Raw genomic sequence first — 9941 nt, forward strand, 5'->3', positions numbered from 1 at the left:
TTTCCACTTCTCACCTGTATCTGTTGGATTGACTACAATGCATAATTGTTCATTGAAGCAATTCTCATTTCCACAGCTCAGGAAAGTAAAAGCTGGGGCACTGGAAAGACTGACAAAGTAAATGTGATCATTGCACCATATCAAAAGTGATGCTTTGAGAGCAGGTGTTGCAGTACACCACAGCTGTTCTGAAACCTTTCCCTGCTTTCTTGACATTTCCAAATTATCACCTCCAAAGTGGAGTCAAATTGTGAGAACATACCTAAGACATTTGCCCATCTATGGCTAAGTAGTAGAGCATCTTCAGATACTTGTGCAGAAGATGGGAACCAGTGTGGTGCAGTGGTTAGGACCAGGACCTGGAAGACCAAGGTTAAATCCCCACTTAGCCATGAAGCTCACTGGGTGGCCACGGGCCAGTCACAGTCTCTTAACCTAACCTATACCACTGGGTCAAAGTATTGGAGCCTCAGCTTCACGATCTGTCCTTCCAGTGATCACTCAGGGCTCCAATACTTTGGCCACCTCATGAGAAGAGAAGACTCCCTTCAGTTTTATTAGGATTGCAACCCTAGTCATCTTCATCAATGGGGAAACTGCGCCAAGAGTTTATTAAATTAGCTTAGCAAAAATAATATATAAGGCTTGTAGTAGCTCAGTGTCTAGGAGGAGGATTGTAAGATCTGATTCCTGGTGGTGGTACAATTATTATAAAGGATTGCTTGGGCATGTGATATCAAGCAGTTGAATTTTGGCAATGTGCGCTAACGTGATTGCGGGTGTCATCTGTGTATTCTTGTTTTTTCCTGTTATTCTAGGTTGACTTCCAACTATACAGTCTCTCGGGAATCCCTAAATGAATTGCTTTGCATGACTAGGCAGCTCAGTCACCCTCAAACATCAGCAGCTGGATAGACGAGCTCAATATCTTAGGTGCTTGAGAGAAATAGATGCTTTTTATTAAAACAAACCCTATTTTTTTGTTACACTCCACCCCCATATAAAGCACTTTGTAGTTCCATTGATGTCAGTGAAAGAGTAAAGAATCTCCTTAAATCTTTCCTATAGAACTCATTTGGGGGAAAGTGCTTAGGGTTGGATTTTGCCTTTCACTTAAAAAATTTTTTTGCTTTGAAACTGTCAATATTTCCTCCTTCTGCAGTGTTCTCCTCCCTGTGTCAACATGTTATCTATTGATTTAGATAGGAGTAGCCAACATAGTAGGGACGCAGGTGGCGCTGTGGGTTAAAGCCTCAGCACCTAGGACTTGCCGATCGAAAGGTCGGCGGTTCGAATCCCTGCGGCGGGGTGCGCTCCCGCTGCTCGGTCCCAGCGCCTGCCAACCTAGCAGTTCGAAAGCACCTCCGGGTGCAAGTAGATAAATAGGGACCGCTTACCAGCGGGAAGGTAAACGGCGTTTCCATGTGCGGCTCTGGCTCGCCAGATGCAGCTTTGTCACGCTGGCCACGTGACCCGGAAGTGTCTCCGGACAGCGCTGGCCCCTGGCCTCTTAAGTGAGATGGGCGCACAACCCCAGAGTCTGTCAAGACTGGCCCGTACGGGCAGGGGTACCTTTACCTTTACCTTTAGCCAACATAGTGCCCTGAAGATGTCAGTAGATTCCAGCTCCCATCAGCCCCAGCCAGCATTGCCAAAGGGATGGTGGGGGTTGTAGTCTAACAACATCTGAAAGGTACCAAATTAAATGCCCCTGAATTATATTGATATATAGCACTTGTACACAAGGGCAGAACTGTAGCCTGTTAGGTAACCAGCTTTTACCTTTTCTGCATGATGATGGAAAACAGAAGGGTGGGTGCTGACCAAATTTGAACTATAGCCCCTTCTCAGGCTGGCTGTGCAAAGGTGTGTGACATGTGGCTGCACTCAAACATCTGTATTGCCTGCCTCCCACTTGAGCCAGCTGCAGGCCTGCATTCCACACCCCTGGATTCTGCATGTGCCACAACTCACGGAAGTCAGTGCTGTCACTACCAGCCAGTCTTTACATGCAGCTGAATCCCATAATATCACTGGAATATATCATTTCAGACTGCAAAGGCTAGGGTGATTGTAAACTGCTCTGCCACAAATAACAGCAAACAACACCCAAAACCAGTGGCGTAGCGTGGGGGGTGCAAGGGGTGCCGGCCGCACCGGGCGCAACATCTGGGGGGCGCACTCGCCGCCTCCGGAGTTGCCGAAGAGCCTCGGGCGCAGAGTTTAACTCTGAGCTGCCTGTGATGTGGAGGGCACGACTGTTCCGCGGGGGGCGTGGTGTGGATCTGTACCGTTTGCCGCTTTGATCTGGCGCCTTTTGCGGAGAGCACAAGACGGGCACGTCGCTTTGCGGGAGCCGGGAAGAGGAACCTGGTCAGTCCCGCGGGGCTCGCTTCTCTTGCGAGCCCCCCCCAGCCGCCTCCCGCTGCCCACGCTGCGCTTCTCCGCCCCCGCCCCTTCTCCTCTCTGTCAGCAGCCGTCTGTGTCTGATTTGAGAGGAGAACGGAGGCGAGGCGGCTGCAGCCAGCGACCCCCCTCCGCCTCCCACCCCGGGGCTACCAGAAGCCCTCCTCGGCTTCAGCTGGGGACAGAGAGCGCGCCTGCTCTTCCCTGTGGGCCGATGCCCCATTGGAACAGCGGCGGAGGAGCTGCAAGCCGGGGTGCGCGCCATGAGCCTCAGCCTTGGGGTTCAGGGGCCAGTGGTGGAAGCAGGGCCAGTGGTGGAAGTGCGGTGCTTTCCCCGGGTTGCTGGGCGCGGGGAGCCCTCGGGGCGCAGGAAGAGGCAGCGCTCCTGGCTGCAGGTCCAAGGCCCGGCTGCTGCCCGCCTCTCGCGGCAGGAGGGAGTTGCGCTGCCGCCGCCGCCCGCAAGAAGCCAGCCACTCGCTGCCTGCAAGGCTCCTCTCTGGCCGGCCTGCCAGCTGGGCTCATCCTCCTTGCCAGCGCAGGCAGCGGGCTCTGCTCCCGGGGGACCTCCTGGGGGAGCGCAGCAAAGGGGCGCCCTCTCAGCCTCCCCAGCAAAGGGGCACAAGCAAAGGGCACGTCCCGGCGCCGTGGTCGTGCCCTTTGCTCCGCTGCAAGCCACGCTGCCGCTCGCCTTCGTCTTTCACAACAGCCCCGCAGGGTAACCCAGGCTGCGAGGTCAACCCAGCGAGAACTCTCCGAGGCTTCTCTCGGGCCCCAGACCAGCCCTCCAGCGCCGCCACGGCCGGTCTCTTGAGTCCGTTGCCAGGCCACGGAGGGCCAGCAGCCAAGCCTGACAAGCGCAGAATATAGAGGCTTGTGGGGGGGCGCCACGGCGTGGGGCGCAAATTACTTGCCTTGCCCCGGGTTAGGGGGCGCAAATTACTTCCCTTGCCCCGGGTGCTGACAACCCACGCTACGCCGCTGCCCAAAACAAAACAGATCTTCCTACAAACAGACAATTAGCATGCTAGCTAGCTTCATTCTGGTCTAGCCTTTCTCACATGCTAGCTTTCTGTATGGAGGGACAAACACACATACCATATATGACAAGGTAGGTGGAGATTACTCAGACGCAAGATTCCCTTACCTCTGCTTTGAAGCTGTAGAGTCCAAGAACAGTTGCAGCACTCGATGAATGCCCACATCTGCTCTGAGTTCAAAAGTTTATGAGTGTTGCTGTTTCTAAGTCCAATTTGATACAGCTCTGAAGAAAGCCTTACTCACCTAAGCTTTTGCATCGGTATAGCCTTCTTGTTACTTTAAAATGACTTGCCACACTGCCTAACAGGTTATTGCAAATCACATTCTGCAATTAAGATGGTGCTTCTCTCTTCATTTCTCAGTTGGAGTTACCTGGTGGTAAATTGAGGTAGCAGGGATATCTGGCAGTTGACACTCTCTTTTTAAAAGCATAAATACCTTGTGCTGAAACACAAATTGGGGTAATCTCACCGGGAAATCGTTAAAGTGTCATTATCATCCCCATGCTCAGCACCATAATCCAGCTGATGTACCGGTTGTTAAAAAGTTTTGACTTTATTTAACTCTTGGCAACAGGAATAAGTGAGATGCTGCAGTATGTTGTGTGTTGTTTTTCTGGGTGTGAAATGCAGTCTGGCAAACCCCTTCAGCCCACCTGTTCTCATGCATGTGCTCCAGCTTCCTTTTTCTAAATGGTCTGTTTACGATGAAAAGTGGTGTGTTGTAATCTGTTTGTTTGCAGGATGTAATGGTTCTTGATATGAATAGTCATTACATGGAAGAAAGCAGATTTGCTGGTTTAACAGGATTTTAAGATGCAGCATGATATTAAGCAGATGTGTTAAAGAGACAGAAAAGGCTCCGAGGACAGAGTAAATTAATCCCATCCCAAGGAAGGGATTGTAGGTTTTTCCTCATACCTACACCATCTGCCTGAAAAGCCAACAGAAGGATTTCTTTTTTCTTTTCTTTTTTTGAAAGTTGAGGGATACAGGTTAATTAAAGAAACAGAGCTTGTGAAATATGCTACTGAACTTAATCCACACAGCGGTCCATAAATGGCCAGGTGTTCTGGGTAATATACATAGTGAGATATTATATACACAAATGTCTATATAAGACATTATTATTATTATTATTATTATTATGGGCATAGCTGAATGACAGGTTTGGTGTTCTATGTTGGACTGGTAGTCTCAAGAACTCAGAGCAAGCAGGATGTGTTGTTACAGAGGTGAGTTTAGCAACAAAATAGGCTCCTGTGCTTCAAACAGCTGTGGAAGAGAAAGACAGATACATTCAGCTGGCACAGCTATTATTGGGATGGAGCTGTAGTTGATAGGAGACATTTTTCATCATTGTGCTTCTCTTGAAAACACAGAAACATTGGGAAAGCAAGTAGCAGCTCTGTGGTCTGGTTTGTACATCATGCCCCGGTAAACTATAGTTTAATGGGACAGCACAAACATTCATGCTCCCAGAAAGAATCTCATTGCCACTATGCTGCACCCAGGTCTCTTTTGTTGCTGTGTCATGCTGAGCTAAGCCAAGATTTGTCATAGCATGTCATCTGAATTTGGGCTCATGGTGAATCTCTCTCCAGACTAACAAGGCGCTGTTTTTCACTAGTGGCAAACTCACAGGCAGGATATGAGGACATTTGTTCTTTCTTGGTGCTCTCTCCCATCTATTCCAAGGAAATGCTGTCTCTGATCATGGAAACAACACAGAGCCATCAAGACCAGAAGCCACTGATAGCTTTATTCTCCATGAAAGCATCTAATCTCCTTTTGAACCTTTGAGGTTGGTGGCCATCATCGCTTCATGTCGCAGTAAATTCCATAGTTTAACTATGCCTTGTGTGAAGAAGTGCTTCCTCTCATACATTTTCACCTTTGTTGGGTGGCTCCTGATTCTACTACTATTTTATTTATTTTATATCCTGCTTTTCTCCCAGGGCAGGACCCAAGGAGGTTCACCGCATAAATTAGAAGAGATACAACTGAAAATATACACAAAGATAGAAGAGGTAAAAAACATTCAAATAAGAGAATCTATCCATTTTCTTCACATCGTGCATAATTGTACACATCTCTATCCTGTCCCCACCTTCACAACCCTACCCTCAACTATTTATTCTGTGAGCAATATCCATGACTGTCATAAACACAACATTTTCTTTCTCAAATAGCTCCTTCAACCCCCATTCCCATCCTTTTCCTAGGCTCAACTCCCTATCTGCATACAAAAATTGAAACTTGAATCAGGATCAGTCACCTGGGAGCTCACAGGCAGTATCAGACCAATAACATGACTTCCTCTCTTTTTCACCTACCCACCTCCAGCCTATTCCAATCATCTGCTGCTTAAAATGAAGGGAGGTAAAAAACATTCAAATAAGAGAATCTATCCATTTTCTTCACATCGTGCATAATTGTACACATCTCTATCCTGTCCCCACCTTCACAACCCTACCCTCAACTATTTATTCTGTGAGCAATATCCATGACTGTCATAAACACAACATTTTCTTTCTCAAATAGCTTCTTCAACCCCCATTCCAGCTAATTGGTGTGATAGCATATTATGTATCAGAGCAAGCATTCTTCCCGGCATCAGAATTTGGTAGATTGGGATGGGCGAGTTGGGATGTCATGTCTTGAGCAGCAATTTGAATGCGGTTCTTTTATCCACCAAGGCAGTCATATGTCGGAACAATCAGCATCACTCTTAGCAGGCTCAGTGAAATAGTGAATAAAATAAGCTGGCAAAGCAGTACGTAGTGCAACATAAGAAGAGTCCTATTACATCAAGCCAAAGACCCATCTAGGCCAACATTCTGTTCTCAAAGTGGCCAACCAAATGCCTTTGATAGCCTTATCCTCCATGATAAGTAAAGCTGGCATTAAATGTCCCAATCAGCAAAACATGTCAACAGTGAATAGCAACAATGAAGGTAAATATCTATAGACACATGATCTAGAAGCAACCCAAAATGTGCCCTAGGTAACAGGATGTGGTACAAGTCTGCTTTAGGTTACCTTGACTATGCACTCAGACACTAACCATGGCACAATATTCCAGTTTTCCACATGATCTAACACTACCAATTACCTGGTCTTGTTTAAATTAAAGGCACCACATGAGTCTTCTTTGCGAATTTTAAAGGTGCAAATGTCTAAACTTTTACTCAGTCTTTTACTGATCAAGACAAAATCATGATGAGCTCAGAAAAGAGTACATGAATTTCTCATTAGCTAGCGAGCGCGAGTAAATAAAAGGTTGTTTGTTTTAATGCAGCAGGAGAAGGAAAGACCTCTTTCCTGAAAGTTGTCTCCTTCAAGAAGGAAACAAAAAATATATTTCACTGAAAATCTGCTCTTCCCATGATTATAAACTTTCTAAATATTTCCCATTGAAGATTAATAAACTTCTTTCAAAAGTTATATCTAATTTATGTGGCTTTAAGGGTCATGCTTTAATAACAATGATGAAACACGATTATTACTTCCTAATGCTGAAATTACAATTTTTTACATTGTAATTTTTTCCCCGCTATGCACCCTGTGGCACTAGCATCTTTATCATTCCATGTGTTTCTAGTTTTAAAACCTTTACCCCCTACTGTTTGAAAAATACTTCTCATTTTCATCCCCTATGGAGTACAGAAATCCCTAAAGGCAAACCATTAGTGATCTCTCTGCCTTTCCCCAAACACTTATTATGATCACCAGTGTTGCCTTCCACTGCCTCATTGGCTTTTGGTAAAGTATGCAAATGAGATGTTCAAAATACACACTTTTTGCAACTGTGCAAGTTCATACTGATTTATAAAATGGGCAGGCTATTAAAGTGACTGAAAATGTCAGCAAGATTTATGCATGGGTGACAAATTGTATTGGAAATGTTCCTTTCTAACAGTCTGCTCTGGGTTTTTCTCTCCTCTTTGAAACAATTCAAATATTCTGCACAATGCCCCCCTCTTCCATTTCAAAACATAGTTTTGACAGTGCTTTTCTGAAAATAAAATAAAATAAACAAAGCTAGCCCCAAGTCATATCAATGCAATATTAGAATGTAAAACAGACACTGTTTCCCCCTGTGTTTAATGTTCTCAAAAGTTCTGTGAAGTTAGTTCACACAAGTTAGCATCTCCCCAAATAATGTGCTGAGGGATTACGGTAGTTCTGTCTTACAAGCAAAAGTAAAATACCTGAACATCACTTAGGTTAAAAATGTAAAATTTGTTGTCCCCTGCCTCAAAGTACTAATTGTTAGAGAACAGCTGAGGAGAAATTGACTTTAATACAACCATAATATAAACTCCTGTGGTCCAAGGAAGCTAAAAATCAAAAGAAATAAATATAGATGCAGAATGCACATATCCTCACTATCTGTTTTCAAGGAGAAGCAGCATCTGACTCTGTCCTCTAATAGATTAATCTCTGTCTTTGATTTTTCACCTTCAATGAGCAAGTCCATTATTTACATAATTTTAGAAGTTTAAAATGGCACGGCTTGTGATCTGGCAAAGCGTGTTCTCCAATAAATGAGAGCACGTGTTGCGGTGTGGGCCACCGGGCCAGACCTCTTGTTGCCAGGCAGGTTAATAGTTGTTGCCTGGCATTGTGATTGGATAACCGGGTTGCTGGGGCAAATTGTATGTTGCAAATTGGGTGGGTGGGACCATGGTCTTTAAATATTGGTGCACTCTGGTTTCTCTTTCTCTTTGCAGAGTGCATCGGATCACCCGCCCGCCCGGCGTCTTTTCCGGTTGACCTTGCTTTGCCTGTCATGGGGTCGTCTGCCTTGGCGCAGGGGCCTAGTAGGAATTTTGCCATTTGGTGATTGGCTGTTCCATTTGGTTTTTGCCTACTACTCAGCAATTCGTCACAACTTGTAAGGTTGCGGTTAGGCATTGGTTATAATATGCTGGTGGTGGAGGGGTCAGGATAGGCCGTGCCTGCCCCTCCCATTGCGCTGAAGGGAATTCCGTTAAAGGAATCCTGGGGCTTGCCATGATTTCGTCCAATCCCTGTCATGGGACCAGGGCCGCCCAATCCCTGTCATGGGAATCCTTGTCATAGGATCTGGGCCGGCAAGCTTTCGGGGAGCTACTGGGGTGAGCGGCGTGGGTCCGACGCTTAGCTCAAATGACCCCCCAGTTTGACTTTCTCTTCTACTGGCTACCGATCGGACCTCGGGATGTCAGTTCTGTCCCAGGCGGGGGGACAGATAGTCATAACCAACCACTCACTGATTTTGTATTTTAATAAAGTTGTGGCCAAAATAGTGCCCAAAAACCAAAACTAAATTACGTGTTATGTGTGAAGTTATTTGAGGGGTGGCCTGGGGTCCTACACACGCAAACCAAGGGTACATGTTCCAATGTTGGCAGAGAAAGCACCCTGTCAGGGAAAGGATGCCTATAAGGCAGCTTGAGGGCCAACAATGGCTTTTAGTTGATGGCTTATGGCTAGAATGTGTACACCAGTGAATCCACTTCTTTTCCTTATTGTTGCTTCTGTAAACAAAGACAAAGCTGGTCAAGCTTCCTCGCTGTAAATCAAAAGAGACAAAAAGTTCAATCTACATTAGATCTAGGTGTGTGTCTGCATGCAGAGGGTGATAAATTGGAAGGTGTGTGCATTAAAAGTAAGAGGGTCATGTGGGCCTAGATATTTTACATGGTGCAGAATGCGATGCCCGGACTCCTGATGGGGGCACCTGACCAACAACATCTTCATTGATTGCTCATCTACTACAGAGCCAGATCCTTCTATTAAGTAACAAAGACCTGAACAACTTAGGTCCAGGGTACCTTAGGGAAGGCCTGAACCCTTATATCCCAGCTCAGTCACTGAGATCATCTGCATGACTGTCACTAGTCATTTCCTGAGTTGGCATGGCCCATTTGACAATAACAAGAAAATGAGCCTTTTGTGTCATCTACCCAATCTTGTGGAACACTTTGCCAATAGAGATCCAGCAGGCATCTTCAGTTTCAGCTTTTAAATGCCTGCTGAAAACTTCTTTTATTGCATTAGGCTTATGCAGGCAATTATGAATACATTTTTCTGGAATAGTTATCCAATTTCTGATTTGTTTTTTAAAATGTTTTTATTGCATGGAAAAAATGCTCTTTTTTATGAATTAGCAGTGCATAAATATTTTTTATAGATAAATACATTTCATGAGGGTTAAATGTCATAGAATCCAACAGCCTTTCCATATTTATCAGTATTATCTACAGCCACAAATTTTGGGACGTGGGTGGCGCTGTGGGTTAAACCACAGAGCCTAGGACTTGATGATCAGAAGGTCGGCGGTTCGAATCCCCACAACAGGGTGAGCTCCCGTTGTTTGGTCCCTGCTCCTGCCAACCTAGCAGTTCGAAAGTACGTCAAAGTGCAAGTAGATAAATAAGTACCGCTCCGGCGAGAAGGTAAACGGCGTTTCTGTGCACTGCTCTGGTTCGCCAGAAGTAGCTTAGTCAT

This window comes from Podarcis gaigeae (genome assembly GCF_964106915.1).
Source record: "Podarcis gaigeae genome assembly, chromosome: 1".
Taxonomy (NCBI): Eukaryota; Metazoa; Chordata; class Lepidosauria; order Squamata; family Lacertidae; genus Podarcis; species Podarcis gaigeae.